Source organism: Pituophis catenifer, unplaced genomic scaffold (assembly GCF_029215685.1).
Source record: "Pituophis catenifer annectens isolate HBS135680 unplaced genomic scaffold, rPitCat1.0.hap2 SCAF_4, whole genome shotgun sequence".
In the NCBI taxonomy this organism is placed as follows: domain Eukaryota; kingdom Metazoa; phylum Chordata; class Lepidosauria; order Squamata; family Colubridae; genus Pituophis; species Pituophis catenifer.
The window spans coordinates 96,410,577-96,434,182 of NW_027256884.1; the positions used below are offsets into that span (position 1 = coordinate 96,410,577).

Sequence of the window (23,606 nt, forward strand, 5' to 3'; positions counted from 1 at the left end):
GGAGGGGAGTGTGGCATGGCTGAGGTTTGAGAGCGCTGGGCAGACCCCCTGTTGCTGCACTCCGCCACCAGAGGGCAGATCTCTCCAAGAGAGCTCAAGTTGTGCAAAATCTTCTCCTCAGATGGTAGAGGAGGAAGATGCTCCGCCCCCTTGCAGGCGTGGGGGGGGGTCTGCAGCCGGGCCGCTGGTCTCTGAAGGTGCCGGCTGGAGAGTCTGCCCAAAATGGCAGCCCGCAGGTCCACCAATATGGCGCTGGCACGTGGCTCCGCTGTGCCCGACTCTGGCAACGGTCTTACAATGGCGGCCCGAGGGTCCAACCAGATGCCGTGCGACTCCCCTGTCCAGGGGAAGGCTGCTGAGGCGTCTGGCGCTTTCCTCTCCCTCGCGCGAGCGCCAGCAGGTAGCTCAGCAACAGCGGCTCGATCGGGACTGCGTGGGCGGCCGGAGTTTCCAAACCCGCCGCCCAGCTGATGAGCGCGAAGCCGCCCGCAGTCCTTTCCCTCGCGTTCCGGTGCCTGCAGCCGATCGAGGGTGTGGGGCGAGGAATCCGATGCCGCTGGCCAGCTGGAGGGGCGCGACTCGCTAGCAGCCGCACCGCACGTGGGGGGGTCAATCCGATCTGATAAGGAGCAAGCCGATGGATTCGGGCTGCAAGGCTCCGCTCCCCCCCCCACCAGCTGGTAGAACGTGCCTCGCGCCGAAGCGCCAGGCACAAGAAAAAAAGGGGCGCGAAAAAGCAACTATTCAAAATGAAATCAACAAACGCCTAGACGCTGAAGAGAAGGGGAAAGCCCAGACTCTAAGAAATTAAAGAGAAGGAAGGAGCAAAGACCCACAGAAGCACTATACCTGGAAAACCTGTGGAGCTCCAAAAAAACACTTCAGTAGTTGCCAGCAACTGAGTGAAGACTGGGGGATCATGGGAACAGAGGCGTGGCTTGGGGGCCGGAAAGGGGAAGAGCCTTTTGTTTCTTTCACTCAGTTGTTGCCAAATACTGAAGGATTAACCCATGCATGGATAGTGGGAGCAGCGCACAGGAAAAAGGCCCATGACAAATGAGATCATGATTTTAAACTGCTTTTTAGAGGCGTGGTGGCTCAGTGGCTTCATGACACTGGAGATGGTTTCTGTTCCAGCGGTTTGAGTCCGAGCACTGCATGTCAGGGAAGCTCCTGTCACTCCCCTCATTTCGAAAGTTCAAAAGTATGTTCTCTGTGAATAGATAAAGTAGATACCACTTCAGTGGGGGGACGAACTGGTGCTCCATGCAGGCAGTCAGATTCCTTCCCACTGTACTTTCCGTTTGCAGCGCCTGTTTGTGAGGTGGCTCTGGGGAGGGAGGAGACCTTGGATGATACTGTAGGAAGAGACACTTTTTTTCTTTCTGATGTGAAGCTAGCTCGCCCTAATGTGGCACACTATGGGAAGCGTGTGTTTCCTACAAAAGAATTGGTACCTTGTAACCAAACTACTACTATGCAATTGCATTGTAGTCTTCTGGCTAATGCAACAATGCCATACAACAACAACAACAACAACAACAACAACAACAACAACAACTGTATTTTGCTGTTTTCTTTTTGATTTAGATGAAAGAATGCTTGTTAAGAAATAAGAAACTTTTAGAAAGTAATGATATGACGTTTGGCATGGTTACTTATGATATGACAAGGTTAAAGCAGATTTCGAAAAATAATATTAGGAATGAAATAGTAGATAGATAGATAGATAGATAGAAAGATAGATGGATGGATAGATTAGAGAGAAAGGCAGCCTATGCCCCAAAATACTTTTACTGGCATCACTCCAAGAAGTGTTTTATAGAAAAGAAGCAGGCAATGACAAATGGTTAACATATAAAGATTTACTAGTAGAGAGCCTGTTTGGTGTTGGTTAAGATGCTGGCCTAGAAACCATGAGACCATGAGTTCAGTCCCGCCTTAGGCATGAAAGTCAGTTGGGTGACTTTGGCGCAGTCACTCTCTCCTACCCCAACCCACCTCACAGAGTGATTGTTGTGACGAAAAAGAGGAGGAGGCAATAGTATGGATGTTCGTCACTTTGCGTAATTTATAAAGTAATAATGTTGAGATAAAAATCAAATAAATAAATAAAACAGAAAAATGGGGATTTTAGGATGAAATCAAAAGGATAATTGACTACAGAAGGATTTAGATTTCAATGGTTCTCATATGCAGAATTAAAAACAAGACTTAATATAGATAAAAGTATTCCAGGAATATAGTATGATAAAATAGATATGAATGAATAAGATATGAAACAGGAAGAGCAATTTACAAATGTACAATAAAATGATCAAGAATTTTGATTATAATATCCAAATGGATCAATGAGAAAAAATATGGTTAAAAAATATGAAGTTCTATGTAACAGAAAACTTTTAAAAATGATGTGTCATTGGTATATGATACCAGAGTAATTGTCTTAAGGTGTATAAAGATATTACTGACCATTGTTGGAAATATGAAAAACATGAAGGAGCATTTAATCATGCATGGCGGACTTGTAAAAAGTAAAAAGATATTGGGCACAAATACATATGATGATGTAGAAAGTTAAAAATAACATTCAAGTGAAACCAGAACTTTTCTTAGTAGGTCAACTAGAAAAGCCTCATGGATGATTGGTTTTATAATAACGTAGGAATGATTTCTATACCCCAAAAGAGAATATGTCAAATTGTCCTATTACCATTATATAGAACTAATATACAATACTATACAAAAAGTAGATGATTAACACTGTTTATAGCACTAAGGATATAAACAAGATTTACATTTTTTCTGTATTTGCAAATAGACTTCTAATATATGGTGCAGTGCTTGCACCTGTTGCAACACCTGAAAGAAAGTGCTCTGGGCCTTTTCCAGAATTGCACTTCGTCCTTCTAAACCTACAGTATAATTCCACATTAGGTTTAAGGAGCTGCAGATAGGTGTTATTTGTGTGTTCTTCCCTGACAACACTCTTAGGTATTTTCTGCCTTAAAATACAAAGCACTGCATTCTTACTATCCAGTGCCTTGTAGTAAAAGTATAATATGCATTTAATATAATACAATTAGGACTTTGCATGGAAAAACATCACAATAGAATTGTAATTTACGATAGACCTCTTAATAAAGTTTTTAAAGCAAAATTATTAAATAATTAATTTGTACTAAATGAACACATTAAATAGTAAAATTACTTATGTTGAATACTATGATAAAATTACTGATGTTGAATACTAAGAACACAACTGAGACCCAACTATGTATTTGACAGATGCTTGGAGGACACAACTTGCTACCACTCATCACATAAGTTCATTTGCAAAGCATATTAAAACATCTGATTTCTAAAAGTTGAAAGTGAACAACAGGTAGTGAGTCATTTCCTCTTTGTCTCGCACCCCCTTTTTTTCTCTCTAGGACACTCAATATCTTGCAGCTGTTTTGGACAGGATATCAAACTGGATAAACTACTAGTGTAACTCTGTATACTAATTCTTTATTACATTACTTTCTTAATTTCTGTTGGATTCCTAAATTCTATTTAACACCTCACACCATTTATTACTTTTCTCTAGCAAATACTGGATGCTACGCATTAAAAAATTATTTAGTTTGCAATATATTTAACTTTAAATACCAGTTTTGTAACAAGAACCATTCATATATAAATTGCATGTGTGTGTAATGCAGGAAAGCATTCTTAAGGGAAAGAATTCAACGTGACAATTTCAAATGTACATATGAGGAGGAAACACTAATTAACACATACATGTGAGAAGGAAATATCAATTAACATTTGTAATTTAAAACATATCTTTTTCTTTATGCCATATAATTATGCAAAACTATAAGAACGAATACAATTTATCATCAAATTATGTATTGGAGTACATATTTTATTGCAATTTTCTACTCTGTCAAAACATTTTTCTTTCTTTCTTTAGATATTACCCAGAGATGTTTTCATAAGCATGACATTTTTATCTGATTGGGCAATACTATGCAATAATGATTAATAATATTTAATTAATAATATTTAATCAGTATTTAACCTTACAATCATTTGGATGTTTTAAGCCTATGAACTTCATGGGAATTTTCAAATGAGAGATAAGCTGGTTGATGTCTGCTTATCTTTTTTTGCTTGATGCTCTGGTAGATGTCACAATTAAATATACATTAAACTGATTTCCCATTTATTCCTAATATTAGATATATTTCATCTATGTACTACTAAAACTGGGATTCCTGACATCTTTAACTAGGTGAAGGGTAAATTTTTTTGAACCAAGTTTAAAAATGAGCTAACCTACAAAATGCATCAAAAATCTGGAAATCATGACCTTGTAGAATTGAAATTTGGAAAAGTTTATCACACATTTTATGACATAAATTTTATCATAATACAAAATGCCATAAATATTTCTTGTGCTGATATTTGACTATGCTATACAGTTCAACATGGACTATTTTTAAGGCAGATACATTTCTGAATGTACAGGTAGTCTTTGACTTACAACAGTTTACTTAATGACCGTTCAAAGATACAACTGCACTGAAAAAAGAGACTTATTACCATTTTTTACCTATGAATATTGTAGGATGCCCATGGTCACCTGATTTACATTTGGATGCTTGACAACTGACTCACGTTTATGATGGTTGCAGTGTCCCTGGGTCATATGATCATCTTTTGCAACCTTCTGACAAGCAAAGTCAATGGAGAAACCAGATTCACTTAACAACCATATTACTAATTTAACAACTGCAGTGATTCACTTATCAAATGTGGCATTAAAGTCGTAAAATAGGGCAAACTCACAACAAATTTCTCATATAGCAATATAAATTTTGGGCTCAATTGTGATCATAAGTTGAGGACAACCTGTATTGCAATTTTTCTAGTGAGGGCAATACATTAGAAGCTGTGTCAATTTTGAAGGCATTGTGGAATTTGGTAAGGAAATAACTTTGAAACAATGACCCAACAGCTCCTTATTTTCTTCCTTTGCTCTTCATAATTTGTTTTTTATGATCTTTATAAAACTTTTAATAAAAATGTATGTATATATAAAAAAGAAACTTCTATTTTTTTTCCTACTAGGAATTGTTTCAGAACAAATTAAAAAACACAATTCATTAAACTATATGCTGATGGATAAAAATTTGGCTCAATATTGTAAAAGGGTTTTTGCATACAATATTGGACTAGGAGACTAAACCTGGCGAATACAAGGCAAAATATACATACACAAATTGACTAAATTTAAGCAAGAATGGCTCCCTGTAGATCATGTATTACATAAGAAAGCAATTCTGGACTGGTTTCTAAAGGCAAAACAACTAACATAATAAAGCAATTTCAACATTTATGAATATGCTTATAAAATAATAATCAGCCAAGTATAGAGAGAATTTTAAACTATGTAGTTTCCTAATAATGTCTACCAAATTTTCTTTTTTTATTTTATTTCTATTTTTTCTCTTCTTTCTATTTACATATTATGTGCATTTACTTTTAGAATAAATAAATGTAAAAAATATGAAAATGATGAAAGTTGCAATTATTTTGAGTGGCAATCCAGTCTTTATTTTCCTAAAGAGCTAATATATTAAGTTGCTATGGTAGAAACCAAGATTAAAATCTATACAAAGCCTGTCAGATAACTTTAAACCAGTATTGATCATTCACCTTTGCAGCTAAAAAATAGAAATATCCATTCTTTAAATATAGCCATCATGTTGCTGATTGCAACATTATAATTAATAGTATAATAAAAATAACATACCTATTTGTTCTAAGAACTTAACTAGAATGGAACTGGAACATGTGGTGCTTGCTTCAATTTAATATATAAAGCAGATGGCACATTTTAGAATTCTTATTTCCCAAATTCCACTTTGATATTTTGTAAAGTGTTAGCAAGCTAAGCCATTTGCTTGCCAACAGACATCAAACAATGAAATGTTGTCCATTAATTGTGAATATTATTTTTCTATATGCGTGTAATCTTATTTTATTTAACATTAATGTATTTTGCAGTGCAGCAAAACCCAATTGTCAATGTTATTTCCAGTCAAGGCTACTTCTCACCTAACTTGTAAAAATGAAAAGTCTTCACTTTTGAAGCTTCTTCAAAATACACTGTATTTCCAGTCAAAGCTATTTCTCACCTAACATACTGGACTTTGTAAAAATGAAAAATCTTCACTTTTGAAGAATACAGTGGTTTGTTCACTATGATTCAACAATGTTGAATCATAGCAACATATTAGCTTGATCTGAAGGAAGCTCTACTTCCCTGAGTGTTAATGTAACAGGAATAGTGGCTAGTTTAAAACTTATGGAAACTTGATCAGAAGGAAGGGAAACTCAGGTATAAAACAAGAGAAGTAGAATGCAAATGCAAGGTCAGTCATAAAAGGGCTCAGATGCCTATACATTAATACTCATACTGACCTCTGTATATTTGTTGCCATTACTGAAATGTAGTGGGATGGAACCCACAACTGGAATATACTGCTACAAATATATAAATTGTTAAAAAAAAAAAAAACCAGACCCAACAAAAGAAGAGGGAGATTTGTATTATAAGTAAGGAATCACTAAATCTCCATAAAAGTATACAACATCAAGGATGAAAGCCTTCTCAAATGCATTTGGGTGAAAATTAGAGGAAAAAGAAATGACATTGATATAGGTACATACTATACTTCAACTGATAATTATAACTGCAGAAAAAACAATTGCTACCAACCTGCTTTCCATTGAGGACCTGTATACTGCACCGGTCAAAAAGAGGGCTATGAAGGTATCTACAGACCCCTCACATCCTGGACATAAATTGTTTCAACTTCTATCCTCAAAACAATGCTATAGGGCTCTGCACACCAGAACAATAAGACACAAGGAGTTTTTTCCCGAATGCCATCACTTTGCTAAACAACTAATTCCCACAACACTGTCAAATTATCTACTAAGACTGTATTACTATCATTCTTCTCATCCTTACTAGTACCTATTCTTCCCACTTATGGCTATATCCATGTTGCTTGTATCTTTACATTATTTTTATTGTTTCCTAATATGATTTGATTGCTTATTAGTATCCTATGACTATCACTAAGTGTTGTATCTTATGATTCTTGATGAATATATTTTATTTTTTCTTTATGTACATTGAGAAAATATGCACCAAAAACAACTTCCTTGTGTGTCCAATCACACTTGGCCAATAATGAATTGAATTGAATTGAATTCTATTCTATTCTATTTGCCACCCAATCAAGCCAAGGTAACTGATGAAACTTTTGCTACCAAAACCAGCACTGTGTGAGACAGAACAGGAATGCAGGTGAAAATAGGAAAGAAACTGCTAAGAAAACACTTACCCACTCTAGACAATTTTAAATTACCAGGACAAAAAGGTTTATATCCCAGAGTTCGGAAGCAGCTTACAGATGTGTTCTCAGAACCACTGAACAAAATCTTTCACAGCTCCTGGAACATGGGGGAACTGCCAAAGTACTGGAAAATAGCTGATGTAGTTCCAATCTACAAAAAAGGGAAAAAGTGGATCTAGGACACTACAGACCAATCAGCTTGACATTTGTATCTGGGAAAATCCTGGAAAAGATGACCAAGCATTGGATTTATGAACATATAAAAATGAAGAAAGTGATTGCCAAGAAGCCAACATGGGTTTGTTAAAACAGATCGTGCCAGATTGCCTTCTTTAATAAAGTGACTAAATAAACAGATCAGGGAAACGGACGTTGCTTACCTGAACGTCCCTTCTCGATGCACTGCTGGAGAATCCAAAGCTTCAGGTTGTTCAATAGTCGAGTAGCCTACACTGAGTGTGATCCTTTAAATTTTTCTTCAGACACGCCCACTTGCTCGACAGAGCTTCAGTTTTGTTCACGAAGGTAGATGCTGTAAAAGGTCAGAAGAAGTTCCCAGGAGCCAGACCGGGTGGGTTGGATTCTCCAGCAGCGCATCGAGAAGGGACGTTCAGGTAAGCAACGTCCATTCTCCAACCCGCTGCTTGGAGAATCCAAAGCTTTGGGACATACCCAAGCAAGTTCAGATCAGGGGGGAGGCTGGCTGCTGCACGGCATTTGAAGAAGAACACACAGCTTAGAGCACACGTCGTCCGAAAGACGCCTCTGCTGAGGCGAATGAATCCACCTTGTAGTGCCGAATGAAGGGGTTCAAAGATGACCAGGTGGCCGCCCTGCAGATGTCGGAGACGGACGCGTGCGTGGCCCAGGCAGCCGTGGTAGCGGCGCTCCTAGTGGAATGAGGAAGAATTCTTGACGGAACCGGCCTGTGCCTAATTGTATATGCCTTGGAGATGCAAGACTTCAGCCATCTCCCGATGGTCGTGGATGAGTCCTTGAGCCCCATAGTGGCAGGCAGAAAAGAAACAAAGAGTGATTCCGATTTTCAGAAATGTTCTGTTCGTCTAATATATCTGAGAAGCGCTCGGCGAACGTCCAATAAGTGCCAGTCTGCATCCAGATGATGTCGTGGTTCCGGGCAGAAGTCAGGGAGGACCAGTTCCTGCGCACAATGGAAAGGAGTGTTCACCTTAGGCAGGAAGGTGGGGTCCAGTCTCAATACGACACGGTTTGAGTGAAAGATGCAGAGTTTGTGTCTCACCGACAAGGCCGCAAGTTCAGATATGCGGCGAGCCGAAGTAATCGCAACCAGAAAGGCCACCTTGAGAGTCAAGAAACACAGGCTGATCGAAGCGAGAGGCTCAAACGGAGGATGCATAAGGACCTGCAGGACCAAGGTCAGGTCCCAGGACGGGTAGCGATGGATGACTGGGGGGCACAGGTTGGCTGCCCCACGCAGAAAGGCTCGAATTGTTGGGTCCTGCGAGATGGGCAGATTGGAAGGAGCAGACAGAACAGTACTCAACGCCGCAACCTGGTGACGAAGAGTGTTAGGAGCTAGTCGTTTATCGAGGCCGTCCTGAAGGAAGCCCAGAACCTCGGGAACAGAAGCCGAAGTAGGGTCTAGGTGAGCCTTGGTGCACCAGGAGCAAAAGGAACTCCAAGTAGTGTTGTAGATTCTACAGATAGACGGCCGTCTGGATGCCTGTATCATAGGTATCGCCCTACTGGGCACGTTGCCTTTCCTCAGTAGAAGGAAAGCGCCAGGCGGTCAACTGCAGCCATTGTGGCTCTGGGTGCAGTATGACCCCCTGGCTGAGAGCGATCCTGTCCTCCGGAATCCGCCATGGACGGGTCACCGACAGGGCCAGCAAGTCCACAAACCAGGCTCTCCGCAGCCAATGGGGTGCGACGAGAATGACATCGGCTCCGTCTGCGATTATTCTGCAAATCAGGCGAGGTATGAGTGGTGGGGGGGAAAGGCGTAGAGGAGACCGCGGGGCCAAGGAGAGGAAAGCGTGTTGACTCCTTCCGCTTGAAGGCACGGGTACCGGGCGAAGAACTGGGGAAGTTGCGCGTTGTCGCGGCTGGCGAACAGGTCGACTAGGGGCGTGTCGACCTGCGAGCTATTTCGTCGAACAGATACGGATGGAGACGCCACTCAGAGTGGTCTAGATGTTGTCTGCTCAGCCAGTCCGCTCTGAGGTTCGTGGTCCCCGCTATGTGTTCTGCTGTAAGAGACAGGACGTGGCATTCCGCCCAGGTCAGAAGTTGCGTCGCCTCCTCCATAAGTGGTCCCGAACGTGTCCCCCCTTGGCGGTTCACATGCGCTTTTGCTGTCACATTGTCTGTGCGGACGAGAAGGTGATGTCCTGTCGCGAGAGGTTGGAATTGAAGGAGGGAGAGACGTATCGCGCGGAGCTCTAGCCAGTTGATCCCATTGTGGCGATCTCCGGCGACCACGTACCCTGGGCGATGTGAGAGCGAAGGTGGCCGCCCCATCCTGACAAGCTGGCGTCCGTTGTCACTATGAGCCGTTGTGGCTCCTGAAAGTAGCAGCCCTTCTGTAGAGCGGACCACCATTGGAGAGATCGTCGGACTTCCGACGGGAGGAAGACTTGCATGGAAGAGTTGCTGCGCCTGGTCCTCTGAAATGGGAGGAGGAGCCATTGTAGCTGCCGGGAGTGAAACCTCGCCCACGGAACGACAGATAGGCATGATATCATCTTCCCGAGCAGGTGCGACAGAAGCAGCAAGGTCACCCTCTGGGAGGCTAGGACTTGAGATATTAAGCATCGGAGGCTGAGGCAGCGATCTGCAGACAAGACACCTGGCCCTTCACCGAGTCTATGATGGTTCCCAAGTGAAGGATCCTCGTAGTGGTCTGCAATTGGCTCTTCGGAATGTTGAGCGAAAAACCATGTTGACGAAGGCAGCGGCACACTACCTCCAGGTCTCAAGTGGCCTGCATCGGAGAAGAGAGAACAAGGATATCGTCTAAGTAGCAGAGGAGCCTCACCGGCTGCTGACGTAGATGGGCCGCCACTGCTGCCAGGAGCTTCGTGAAAGTTCTGGGGGCAGAAGAGAGGCCGAAGGGCATGGCCCTGTACTGGAAGTGCCGGTTGTTGTAGGAAAAACGGAGAAAACGGCGATGAGACAGTCGCATAGGTATGTGGAGGTATGCCTCCTTCAAATCGATGGATGTCATCCAGTCCGAGGTGCGAATGCAAGCCAAGATGGAGCGGAGAGACTCCATCTTGAACTGGTGGTAGACGATAAACTTGTTCAACCTCTTGAGATCCAGTATACCTCTGTAACCCCCCAACGCCTTGGGGAGCAGAAAGAAGTTGGAGTAGAAGCCGGTCCCTTGGTGTTGTGGGGGAACCGGTTCTATGGCCCGGATCTGGAGCAGGTGGTGGATCTCTGCCTCCATCAAGCGTCGTTTGTCAAAGTTGGATGAGAAAGGGCACTGTATGAAACGAGTGGGAGGACGGGAATGGAACTCCAGGGTGAGTCCCAGGCTTATCGTCTGGAGCACCCAGGCATCCGTCGTTGAAGTTTCCCACTGTGAGAGGAAATGGCGCAGGTGTCCGCCAATGGGAAGATATAGGTAGTCATTTCCCTCTTCTAAAAGAACGGGTGCCCGTGCCTCGGAAAGATCGCTTGGTCGGTGGGGGTTTTCGGCCGCGGTCCCTGAAGGCGGGTCTGTCAAATGTGTGATCGAACTTGAAGCTGGTCTTAATAACCAGCTTAATAACAGGGTGCCTTAAACCCCTGTACTACCAAGGCTCTTTTAACAGCACTTAGTCAACTGCGCCACCAAGGCTCTTCCATTTTCCAATGGAATCATGTGGGTTTGTACTGATAGTTATTTTTTCTTTTTCAATTGCAGACAATATTCTTTACTGTATACTTGCTGTGTCATTTGTGAAAAATATAAAGTATATGATTAAAATAAAACTTAATTTTTAAAAACCAAAGAATTCAGATCAAACCTAACCATTTTTTTCCCCAGTATGATAATCTTAAGTATTGCTATCTTCTATAATTTTTAGGCAGCATAGTCTACAGACAAAAAAGTAGGGGAAAGGAAGCACTGTTATTTGCATTTCTTATTGATTTTTATACATTTAATAAATAATATTAAGTTGATTAGTTAACTGCCTGATAATATCATGATGTCTAATTGAGTGGCTAGTACCTACATGTTTTTTTTGGAGCTGGAAGAGCCATAGGATCTTTCCTTTCCTATTCTCCTTGACCCTCTCTGAGATTATCCATCTGGATTTAGGAGGGTCTAACCCATATATCATGCAGATATTCCTGTATACAATGCCAGGTATTTAGTTGTGCCATTCAATGTATGCTTTTGCTACCTGCAAAAGTTAAAAGATAAAAGGTCTTAATCAAGAGGCTCACTTCACTAATTTCACCCATATAAACATGTACATATAAAGTCACTTTTTAGTTTATATTTGGGTTATACTTTCATTTATATTTGGAATTCTTTCTTTAATATTTACTAGCTTTTATTACATTTTAAATCCATATATTAAATGTAAAGTTTTAACATTTCTTAGTTTTTGTAATGGTATAATTTTATTTATTTTAAAAATTGCTTTACCATTATAATTGTCTTTAGTAAACTCCTTCAAGGAACTTTTATCTTGGTAGACTATATATATTAAATATAATAACTAAATGAACAAAGTGTAAGTAGAATTACTTTAAATTAGAAATGTATATCTCACTGTGAAAGAGACAATCTACGTGAAAGAAGCCATGTTCACTGAGATAGCTGACCAAACTATTCTAACTAAATAAACATGTATAATAAAACTCCCTTTTTATGACCTTGCAATCCCTTAATTCAGGGTAGAGTTGGGATGACGGGATGGAACTGAGTGTTTACTGGCCAGATGCCCTTCCTAATGGCAGTTCTCAGCAGATATTTTTTCTTTGCACTCTAGGAGAGAAACATCTGTCGCTACCTAGGATTAAACTCTCAACCTTCTGAATGGGAGGCAAGCATCATCACCACTAGGCCACCACACTGCTTGAATATTTCTAGAATATTTACCACAAATCAGGGTAAGTTAATTAGTAAAGTCAGTCAAACAATATAAAGCAGTAACTTTTATTGTATTTAGAAACTTGACTTCTTGATCAATTGAGGAAAAACAAAAAAGGCGTATGAATATTTGACAAAAGTGCGTATGAAAATGAATTTAAAGATTATATTACTCAAATAATTAAGACATACAATAAATGCATGCAACTGATTAATGGTTGATAGAAGATATATAAAGTAAAATGCTTTGTATACAGATAGATGGAACTGTTCAAAGTTACAACGGTAACTTGTTACAAGGCAATCTTTTAACATGACAAGTTTCTATGTATTTTATTATTTTTTTAAAGAGTACATGGAAAGAAAAAACTAATGAGAAAATTCTAGTAGGAAGTTTCATAAGTTTATAAGCACTTGGCTGCCCACAAGGAGCATGTTACCTTCCCTTGAGCTATAAAATGCAATAATAGTTTGAGCACAAGAATGAAAGTTTTACTGACACAAAATATAAATGAATCAAGATAATATATTTGACACGATAGTCTCTAACTTGGATATCAGTTTTAGTATTTGACACTGTGTCCTCTGCCTATAGTTTAGTTCCCAAACAATTTATTATTCAAACTGGCATGAATAGATGGTATAATTAGGAAGTTTAGGCTATGCCTTTGGGCAGGAGGAGTATAGTCTAATCCCATAAATTGAGGAGTGTTGTCTGATAGGGTGCAGAAGAGGAGCCCTTTCTGCTGTGGTACCTGCCGTCTAGTATATCATCCATCCAAAGTTCAGACTGGCCCCAGCCCTGGTTTTTTTTTTTTAATTAGATTTATATGCCGCCCTTCCCCGGAGACTCAGGGCAGCTTACACTGCATTAAGCAATAGCCTTCATACTTTTGTATATTTTATACAAAGTCATCTTATTGTCCCCACAAACTGGATCCTCAATTTACCTACCTTAGAAAGGATGGAAGGCTGAGTCAACCTTGAACCTGGGGAGATTCGAACTTGCAATAATTGCAGACAACTGAATATTAATAACAGGCTTTTAGTCTGTTGAGCTATCCAGGCTCCTGTTGACCTTCTGCAACACCTTAACTTGGTTTTGTTCCCAAACCTCAGGTATGTGTCAAAGTCCATTTCTCTGCTATTAATGACTATCTTATAATATCACATCTACAGGTTTTTTGTTTCTATGTATTTTATTTTATTTTTCTATGTATTTTATTTAGCCGTTATCTATTATCCTTGTAAATTGTCCAGAATCACTTATAGGAAGGAGGGCAAGATATAAATTAATTAAATAAATTAATAAAATAAACAAAACTAAACAAATAATTAAAATAGTTCTGTGTTCTCTTAACTGTTTTGTGGAACACTGGTACTCTTGTTTAACTTAAAAACCTTTCTTCTTAGTTTCACAGACTGCACATTTAAAAGCAGCATCCATTTTGATTTCTCCATGGTGAATCTTTGGACTTGCTTCAAATAATATTTAAAATAGAATGATTATACTTACATGAATATGGCCAAAATACAATGTATAATATAATGAAATATAATTACAAAAATTTTGATTAACAGTGTTGTCCCTGTGCTAACAATGGTATGACTGTCAGAGAAATGATGTAATTATTCACACATTACAATTTGCCAGTGAACATAATTAATAAAGTTAACTATATAATCTAGACAATTTAGCAGATTTTTAAATTTGCAGTGCCATTTTACAGCACCTGTGGAACTTGCCCTCTGTTCTCAGGATATTACCTTCCACAAATCCAATGAAATTCAATGGTGAAAAAAAGTAAGGTTCTACATTGAGGCAAGAAAAACCAAATGCACAGGTATAGTATCGCTCAATAATAGTAACTGTGAGAGGAATCTTGGAGTCTAGTACAGAGTCATTTAAATATGAGCCAGCAGTGTGCTGCAGCTGCCAAGAAAGCCAGCACAGTTCTAGGCTGCATTAAGACAGGGATAGAATCAAGATCGCGTGAAGTGTTAATACCACTTTATAATGCCTTGGTAAGCTCACATTAGGAATACTACATCCAGTTTTGGTTGCCACAATATAAAGAAAAGATGTTGAGAGTCTAGCAAGAGTGCAGAGAAGAGCAACAAAGATGATTAGGGGACTAAATATGGCAAAATATACAACTGAATGTTTCTTTCTTTTTGTTTGACATACATAGAACAAAATTTTCCCATTATGTTATTCCTGAATATACATTAAATACAAAACCACATAATATGGCAATTTATGGTATTTACACAATGATGTCAGTTCATAAGTAGTCCAAGTCACTGCTGAAGCTGTGAGTTTAAGATAATTAATTATCACAGTTTTAGTGCAATGTATCTATCATTTATGGGAGAGGATTCAGACAAAAACGAAGAGTGTGGTATCCAAATACTAAATGAGGAGTCAGTAAGTTGAGCTTCTATTGTAGAGAAATCAACTTGCTAGAAAACCAGATGTAATTATTCAACTTTCTACATTAATCTTAATGTTAATATTAAAGGATCTGTGATAAAAATAAGCAAAAAACACCTGATAAATTAAATGTTTGTGGGTATGAAAACAGGCATGATTACTTGCAGAAGTCATTTGTAAAATTACTGGAAGAACATCAGGATTACTTTTCACTGATTCAAATTTTCAAACCGCCTGTTAACTTAAAAAAAAAGAACTTTAAAATAATAATAAATGATCAAATTTAATCAGTATAAAAATAATTTCTCTTGCTATAGCTCATACAGTTTTCCTATTACTATATGGTGCTGTATCTTGCAAAGTACTAGCTGACAAAAATAAAATCCTTTAAATGTAATCTGTGCTAAGCCTTTTCTCTATTAACATGATCAATTTTGCTATAAATAATACTTCTAAATTAAAGTCAAGAACCTGGAGTCAAGTATCTTTTTGAAAACATTCGGATGAAACATGGTATGTAAACATTATAGTAGTCTTTCAAATATAAATGGAAATGCAACTGGGATTTTGCAAATATAGGTCCTCACTTAATGAACCTAACTTAGCTTGGTCACTAATGTAAGTGGGATTTTTTTTAACAGATATGTGACATGACCATCCCACTTAGCAATGTTAGTTCTAGCTGTCTCTGTTGCTGTTCTTAAACAAATATTGTGGGTCAGTAGGCAGGTACCCATGCTGATCCAAACCATTCCTAGCTTGATCCCTACCAGCTTGAAGTCTTGGTTCTTCCAAAGCAAAAGACTGTCTCCCATTCACATCTCTCCACTCGCCTATGTCTCCTCCTCCCCATGTCTGCCCTTTCGGCTGCTCTGCACAATATGAAGGATGGCTGTTCCCCTGGAATCATCCCCTTTCTCCCTGTCCTCCTCAACATGATTGCTGTGTTCTTTTCCCCTTCGCTGGACTTACTAACAACATGAAGTTATGTCTCAAGCCCTGCAGCACATCAACCAGCCCCACTGCATCAACAAGATCCTGAGCCAAAATGGGCCAAGAAGCTATGGCATGCCAAGCAAGCACCAAGCATGGACAGCAAACAGTGCATGAACTGTGGTGTGGCAAGAAGTGCCTGCTTAGGAGCCCATCTCCTCCCATGCCACATCAATTGTTTACTGAATGAGAAGTGTCTTGCATTGCTCGCCTGGATTGATCTTGTCCATTACTCCGCCACTACGAACCATTTTTGCAAAACCCACACTTCCCAGAGTGGCACTCATACCCTGGGCTTTATATCACCTGCCAGCAGGATGTTTCCATGGTACATCCCCCAAGTGTAGCCAGGACAGCGAGGGAAAACAGGTAAAGATGACGACAAAAGTTAGCTGGGGCGAGGGAGGGAGTGGGAGAGGACCAGTCACAAATACAGGCATGCTTGAATTTTTATCACATGCCTGCATATACACTGCAATGATTGTAAGTTTGAGGACTGGTCACACATTCATATTTCAATGCTATTGTAACTTTGAATAGTTGTTGAGGAAATGGATGTTAAGTGAGGACTATGGGTACCAATCTTGGGTATTTTGATAGGATTTTTAAAAAATAAACACTAGATCTCATGATTTTGAGAAAAGACTAGTAGATCTTATGCTTTCTGTGCTTCATAATCTATAGTGTATAGTATAAGCATAAAAAATAACTCTGGCAGCATGGTCACTGAATTAAAAGCTCAAATTGTCTATGAGTTTGTTTACTTGTTTCTTTTGGTTAGAATAAAATACAAACCAGAACATATTTCAGAGCTATGCTACAAAATCCTAATCAAAAGGGCTTTATAATTATCTGTGAACATGTGCAAACAGTATGAAAAATGGGTCTGCATAGATATAACCCAAAAGTTAAAATTAATTCAGATATGTGTATTTCATTTTCCCAAACTAATTTTTGTTATTGAAACTGAGCTGCATTAATAAGCAGGAATCCTAATACTCATCAGAATCACTTACATTTTATGCTAAATTGAAGATGAATGCTTTTATTTCTAGCCAGTTAGATTAATTTGAAATAAACAATTCTGTCCATCCCCTACTACATATTAGAAGTATTTATTGACAAAAGCAGGCCATGAATAAATAACTAAGTGTATTAACAGTAAAACAAAAATATGTGCTTTCCTACCCTACCAAAAAAATTCATCAAGATTTAATTACAATTTATATTCAGAAAATATAATTCAGAAAAAAGCAGGCTTATTATAGAACTAATGTTAATAGGGAATATTCTATCTAATTATACTTTGTACAACAAAATTTTGCCATGGCCTTTGCCCTCTAGAACATCATTTCTCCAGAGGTGAGGTTTGACAAGGTGACTAAATTAGCAGACCAGCGAAATGCTGTGGACACAGTATATTTAGAGTTCAGCAAGGCATTTGACAAAGTAGACCACAAGCTACTTCTTGGTAAACTACAAAAATGTGGGATAGAAATCCACCAGATGGATTTGTAACTGGCTGACAAACTGTATTCAACAAGTAGTTTTTAATGGTACTACATCTACAAGGAGGGAAATAAGCATTGGAGTACAACAAAGTTCCCTCTTAGGTCCAGTATTCTTCAATATTTCCATAAATGACTTAGAATAGATGAGAGAATAGAAGAGAAACTCATCAAATTTGCAGATGACACTAAATTGGCAGGAATAGCTAACACTCCAGAAAACAAGCTCAGGATCCAAAAAGATCTTAACAGATTTGAACAATGGGCCCTATCCAACAAAATTAAATTTAATGTGGAACAAGCAAGGTTTTACACCTAGGCAGGAAAAGCTAAAGGTACAAGTACAGATTAGGCGAAACCTGGCTCAAAAACAGTAACTGAGAGAGGGACCTTTGAGTTTTAATGGATGATCACTTAAACATGAGCCAGCAGTTTGTGGCAGCAGCCAAGAAAACTAATACAATCCTTGGTTGTAAAACCAGAGGCACAGAATCAAAATCAAATGAAGTGTTAGTACCGCTTTATAAAGCCTTAGTAAGGCCACATCTGGAATACTGAATCCAGTTTTGGTCACCACATTACAAAAACATGCTGAGACTTTGGAAAAGAGGAGAGGAGAGGAGAGGAGAGGAGAGGAGAAGAGAGAAGAGAAGAAAAGGGAAGAGAGAAGAGAAGAGAAGAGAAGAGAAGAGAAGAGAAGAGAAGAGAAGAGAAGAGAAGAGAAGAGAAGAGAAGAGAAGAGAAGAGAAGAGATGATTAAAGGACTGAAGACTAAAACATGAAGAACGGTTGCAGGATTTGGGTTTGGCTAGTCTAGAGAAAAGAAGGACTAGGGAGGACATGATAGCAGTATGTCAATATTTGAAAGGTTGCCACAAAGAGGAGGGGGGTCAATGTATTTTCCAAAGCACCTGAGGGCAGGTCAACTAACAATGGATGGAAACTAATCAAGGAGAGAAGCAACCTGGAATTGAGTAGAAACTTCCTAACAGTGAGGACATTTAACCAGCTTGCCTTCAGAAGTTGTGGGTATTTCATCACTGCAGGATTTTAAAGAAGAGACTGGACAGTCACTTGTCTGAAATGGTATAGAGTCTCCTGCTTGAGCAGGGGGCTAGACTAGAAGATCTCCAAGGTCCTTCCAGCTCTATTCTGATTGATTGATTAACCCTTATAAAATGTCATTTTTTTTCAGTAAGACTGGGATCCCCTGGAACCTGAGTGTTGGTTGTCCTTTATGTAATACGTTTCCTCTTATGCTCGTTTCACCTATTTTTATTGTTTAAATGAGTTTGTAAAGTGGTTTAATTCCTAATTTTATTCTATGCTACCCAGAGTTACTTTACATGAAGTGGGCAGGCAGCCATATAAATGTAACTAAACAAATTTTGTGTGTGTGTGTGTGTGTGTGTGTGTGTGTGTGTGTGTGTGTATTGGGTATTAAACTTTTGAAGCTGAAGACAGATTCATAAAATGACCACCATGGCAATGTGTCTATCTCTAAAAAGGTTATCAAAGTGGGAACTTCCAGTAACAAAACACCTATCTACCACCTATCTGTAGTCTCCCATGTTACAAATGTAATGTTTGTGGACCCCAAAGATGTTTTGTCAGATACATATTATGCTCGATGTCATTGATTTCCTTTGTAGTATGCTACAAAGCTTCCACTTTTTAAAAGTTACTTTAAAAAAAAGTTTAAGCAAGTCTGTAGGCATTGGGGAAAGTGAATGAATAATTGCCTATTTCTATACTACATAATTAATTATGGTAAGAATAAGCTACTGTTTGCAATTTAATGCAACACTTATTTATTTTATGAGTCTCACATTTAGTCACTATCAGAAATGTAAACTTTTTTCAGATATTTTTATAATTTTATTAAATCTAAAAACTGAAGTTTTAGCTATAATGAGACATGAGCCCCCACTTTTCTATCCTTTTCACACATTATTTTTAAATTTTATTTAAATGAAAATACTAGTGAATATTTTATATTTTACTTTTCTTATTTTTCTGAGCCTTAACACTATGTAGTACAAAAAGATAAAGAATTTGGTTTTTCAATAGGAATTTATTACAAAATAGCTATATTTGACATGTAGAAAATTATCTTAAATTAATCTCAATGTGTATTTGCTTCAGGGGAACTTCTGATATCTAAAAGCAATTGTCTTTTGCCTGAAAGTTTATTTCCTAATCTTTAGCCATCATTCTAAAACAGAGTGAAACTTCTTGGATAATTATTAGGTTGTTTCAAAATAAGGCTTTTATTATATGATTGGTGTACTCCCATTATAAAATTTAACTGACCATTCAGATAAGAAAAATCTTCCATTTGTAATTTTTCCATTATTTTGTATTCTTCTGCCTTTTACTCACCAAAATTATTGCCACTATTTATACCACCACAAATATGCCAATTGCTGTATAACTTACGTATTTAACATTTTTTGATGGAAATATACCCCACGGTGGTTGTATGCAGAATTCTAGCTTTAAATACAGACTCCATTATATCTAGGTATGTGATTTAGAATAACTATTGGCCTTGAAAATCAATGCGAAATCAATCATTGATTTACACAGGAACTATCAGAGCTTAAATCTAAAATGTTAATACCTTTAAAGGGAAGGTAAATTTTCTTGAAAATTGATTTAAAATGACTCAGAAGATAGCAATAGCACTTAGATTTATAAGCGGTTTACAGAATCAGCCTGTTGCCCCCAACAATCTGGGTTCTCATTTTACGACCTCAGAAGGATGGAAGGCTGAATCAACCTTGAGCTGATGAGAATTGAACTGTCAAATTGCTGGCAGTGGCAAAAGTAGCCTGTAGTACTGCATTCACTGTGCCACGGTTCAATGAAAAGTTAAACCAGGAATAAAATTACAACTTTCAGAACTGTATGATCTACCTTTATCTTGGTAGTAAGACATAAGCTTGAATTTTCTGAATTCTACAGGAATTGGCAATACATGAGTATATCTGAAGAGTATTTGTTGGGACCTGTCATATTTTCTGAACCAACTTATTTTATTTTATTAAGTGAAAAGAAAAAAAAAAAGGATAGGAACATGCAAAGCTTTTTATTAAAAGAGTTTGTAAATAATTTTTTGGAATAACTTTGCATCTCAATTGACAAAGCAAAACAAATACTGAGACACAATATTTTGGCTTCTCATTATATGGGTGTTTGTCATTGGTAACATTGTCATATTATGAATATCCAAACTACACTTTATGAAAACAATTACAAAATATATTTCCTCAAAATTCTAGATGCGTCCAAGGTCTTCAAAATTTTATTCCTGTCTACAATGGCACAGTTCCATATAAGTTGTCTTCATTTAACAATGCTAAAAGGGATTGGCAATTCCACCATTAGATAAAGTTGTTATTAAATGGGAACTGTCATTTTCTGCTGGAAAGAAACTGGACCACTCAGTTTCACACCTATAACTTTTGTTTATCTTCTAACCCTTCCCCAACCTTTGGAATGGTCCAGTACCTGCTTACTGTCTTGTACACATCAAAAGCAATACAAATGTACTGGAAGCATTGCTTTAAATGTATAGAAAACAGTAAGCAGGCACAAAGAAAGTAATTTTTTAAGGCAATTTCTCTTTTGTGTGACCCATTCCCACTGATGGCGTGATAGCGTTGTTTTCAATGTGCGGAACTGCAAACAGCTGACTCTCTTGAGATCTCTTTCCAATCTCTCTGCTCTGCAAGTGAGGAGGGGGTGAGCAAGTTATATCTGTAGGCAAAGTCTGATCCTTCCTTTCATATCACAAAGTGGAGAGATTGGAGCGAAAGCGATTTCAAGAGAGAAAGATATTTACTCTTTTACATATAAAGAACAATAAAATCATGAAAGGCTCAGACATAGGACAGAATGCCTCAGAAATTGATCACCGCCATCTGCAGGATGAAGATTGGAAAAGAGGAGATTTCAAGAGAGTAAACTGTTTGCAGTTTTTCTTTTTGGCAAACGTGAAACAAGCATTGCTGTTATTCTGCCTACCTACTCTTCCATGAACTCATTTTTATCCAGCACTTTAATAAATACTGTCTGCAAATTAGATAAGTTTTAAAGTCCCTAAATGTTATTTTAGTGTTTTGCAGCTACTTTTTAGTTATAAGTTACATGTGATTCAGATTGAACAGCATTTTGGAGATGATTCATCAATAGAACTCCATTGCTTCAGAAATGGTTTTGTAACTTTTTTCTAAATAGGTATCAATGACTTTTTTAAGAACATTTTCATAATTTGTGACCCTAAAGTATGCATGAGGAAAACCCAAGAATGATAAAATGAGCCAAGGTTTGTGGCATTTATATACAGCAGGACTGGGATTTTAGATAATTTAAATTAATACCCTTTTTTTCCCAAAATAAGACATCCCCTGATAAAAAGCCCAATCGGGCTTTTGAGCGCATGACAATAAGGCCAAGCGCTTATTTCAGGGTTTAAAAAAATATATGACAGGGTCTTATTTTCGGGGAAACACAGTATTTACTCAACTGGTCCCATTAATCAGAATAAACTAGTAAATTATTCATTTTTTCCTGAAATTATGCCACTACTTCAATCAAGTTCCTGAAGCTCTGATACTATTTCGGTATACAAAAATTCAGAAATTGGAGGGACATTTTTTTATACAACTGAACAAGCAGTAATGTATAGACATACTTTCACTCATGCAATCAGTTTTCTTTTCCTTTTGACCACTTTAAAATATGTACAATTCCCCACTAATTCTGCTCTAGTGAACCACCTAAATTTCCAAATATGGAATATCTCTTCTCCACACAAAAGGCCAATTAATTGCAATTTACTGTACTGCATATCATCAATCACAATCCACAGAATCAAGATACAACTGTCTTTTGTGAGATTTTAAGGAAAGCATGCATAGGATTCTAGATATTTTTTTAATTTAATTGCATTAAGCTCCACACCTCATTTATTTTGGTTTCCTGCCATGTAATTCAAGTAGGCATAAACAGTTTTTTCTCTTAAAAACAACAACATAGAAGCGTTGCCTATACATTAGACAGTAGCAAGGCTTCATCAGATTTATTTTTTCACCTTAGCTTGGTCTAATGACTAAGGCTCTAGGCTAGAAACCAGGAGATCATGAATTCCAGTCCTGCTTTAGGGATGAAAGCCTTGAGGGACTTTGGACCAGTTGCGCTCTCTCAATGCAACTTGGCTCACAGGATTGTTGTTGGGAAAATAGGCGGAAGGGGCATTAGGTGTGTTCGCTACCTTGGGTTATTTATAAAGATAATAAATGTGGAATAAAAAAATACTATATCTATATAATCTAAACCTGTTCTAAAGTAGCCACATTTACTCTGCTATAGAAAAAGTTAAAAATAAATCATTTTTGTTTCTTTATACTATCAGTAATTGAAACTTACAGGTAGTCCTCACTTAACAACAATAATTTGTCATTAAGAAACTTTGTCATTAAGAAAAATGGTTATAAAGTGCAATGCCATGTGACTGCACTGATTGCCAGCTGACAAACAAAGCTGATGACTTGTGGTGGCAGTTCCAGTTGCATTTATTAGTCAAATCCTGCATGGCCATTAGATGCAATGTCATATGATCATCATTTGCATCCTTCTGCCAGTTTCTGGCAAGCAAATTCATTGGATGCAAATGATGATCATGTGACATTGCATTTAATGGCCATGCAGGATTCACCTAATAACTGCAACTGGAACTACCACTGCAAGTTATCAATTTTGTTTGTCAGCTGGCAGAAGGGTGGAAAGGATCATGTGACACTATCAATGACTTTGCTTGCTGACTTTAGTTGTTGGAAGCCAGAGTGAAGGAATTGAAAGGTCATAACAAGAGGTTTGGTTGGCATAGGCTTTTATGGTACAATAAAGTTAATGTGGATTTTAGAAATTACTATGCGAGAAGTGACATATTGAGGATATAGAATAAATTACAATCCCAGATTGTGCCTGAAGTATCTTTACTGGCCTCAGCAAAGGAAGGATTCAATTGAAGAGAAACAGCAGATAGAGAGAAATGTCTAACATATCAAGACGTATTAATACATAAGAATGGAGAAATTAAGATGAAGTCAATAGAATAACTGACTGCAGAAGTCAGCTTTCAGTAATTTTTATATGTACAATTAACAAGATTT

General features: G+C 38.1%; 1 protein-coding gene across 6 annotated transcripts in view; it reads right to left on the reverse strand.

Annotated features, from left to right (window-relative positions):
• The window catches only part of BBX (BBX high mobility group box domain containing), a 126,284-nt gene that overhangs the window by 91,445 nt on the left and 11,233 nt on the right, over window positions 1–23,606 (reverse strand). Inside the window, exon 1 of one of the 6 annotated variants that reach the window (XM_070942709.1) lies at window positions 7,410–7,487. The exons of the other annotated variants lie outside the window; for them this stretch is intronic. The gene's annotated coding sequence lies outside the window, so the exon portion shown is untranslated. Of the gene's footprint in view, window positions 1–7,409; window positions 7,488–23,606 lie in introns of those variants that run through there. 6 annotated transcript variants of the gene reach the window in all.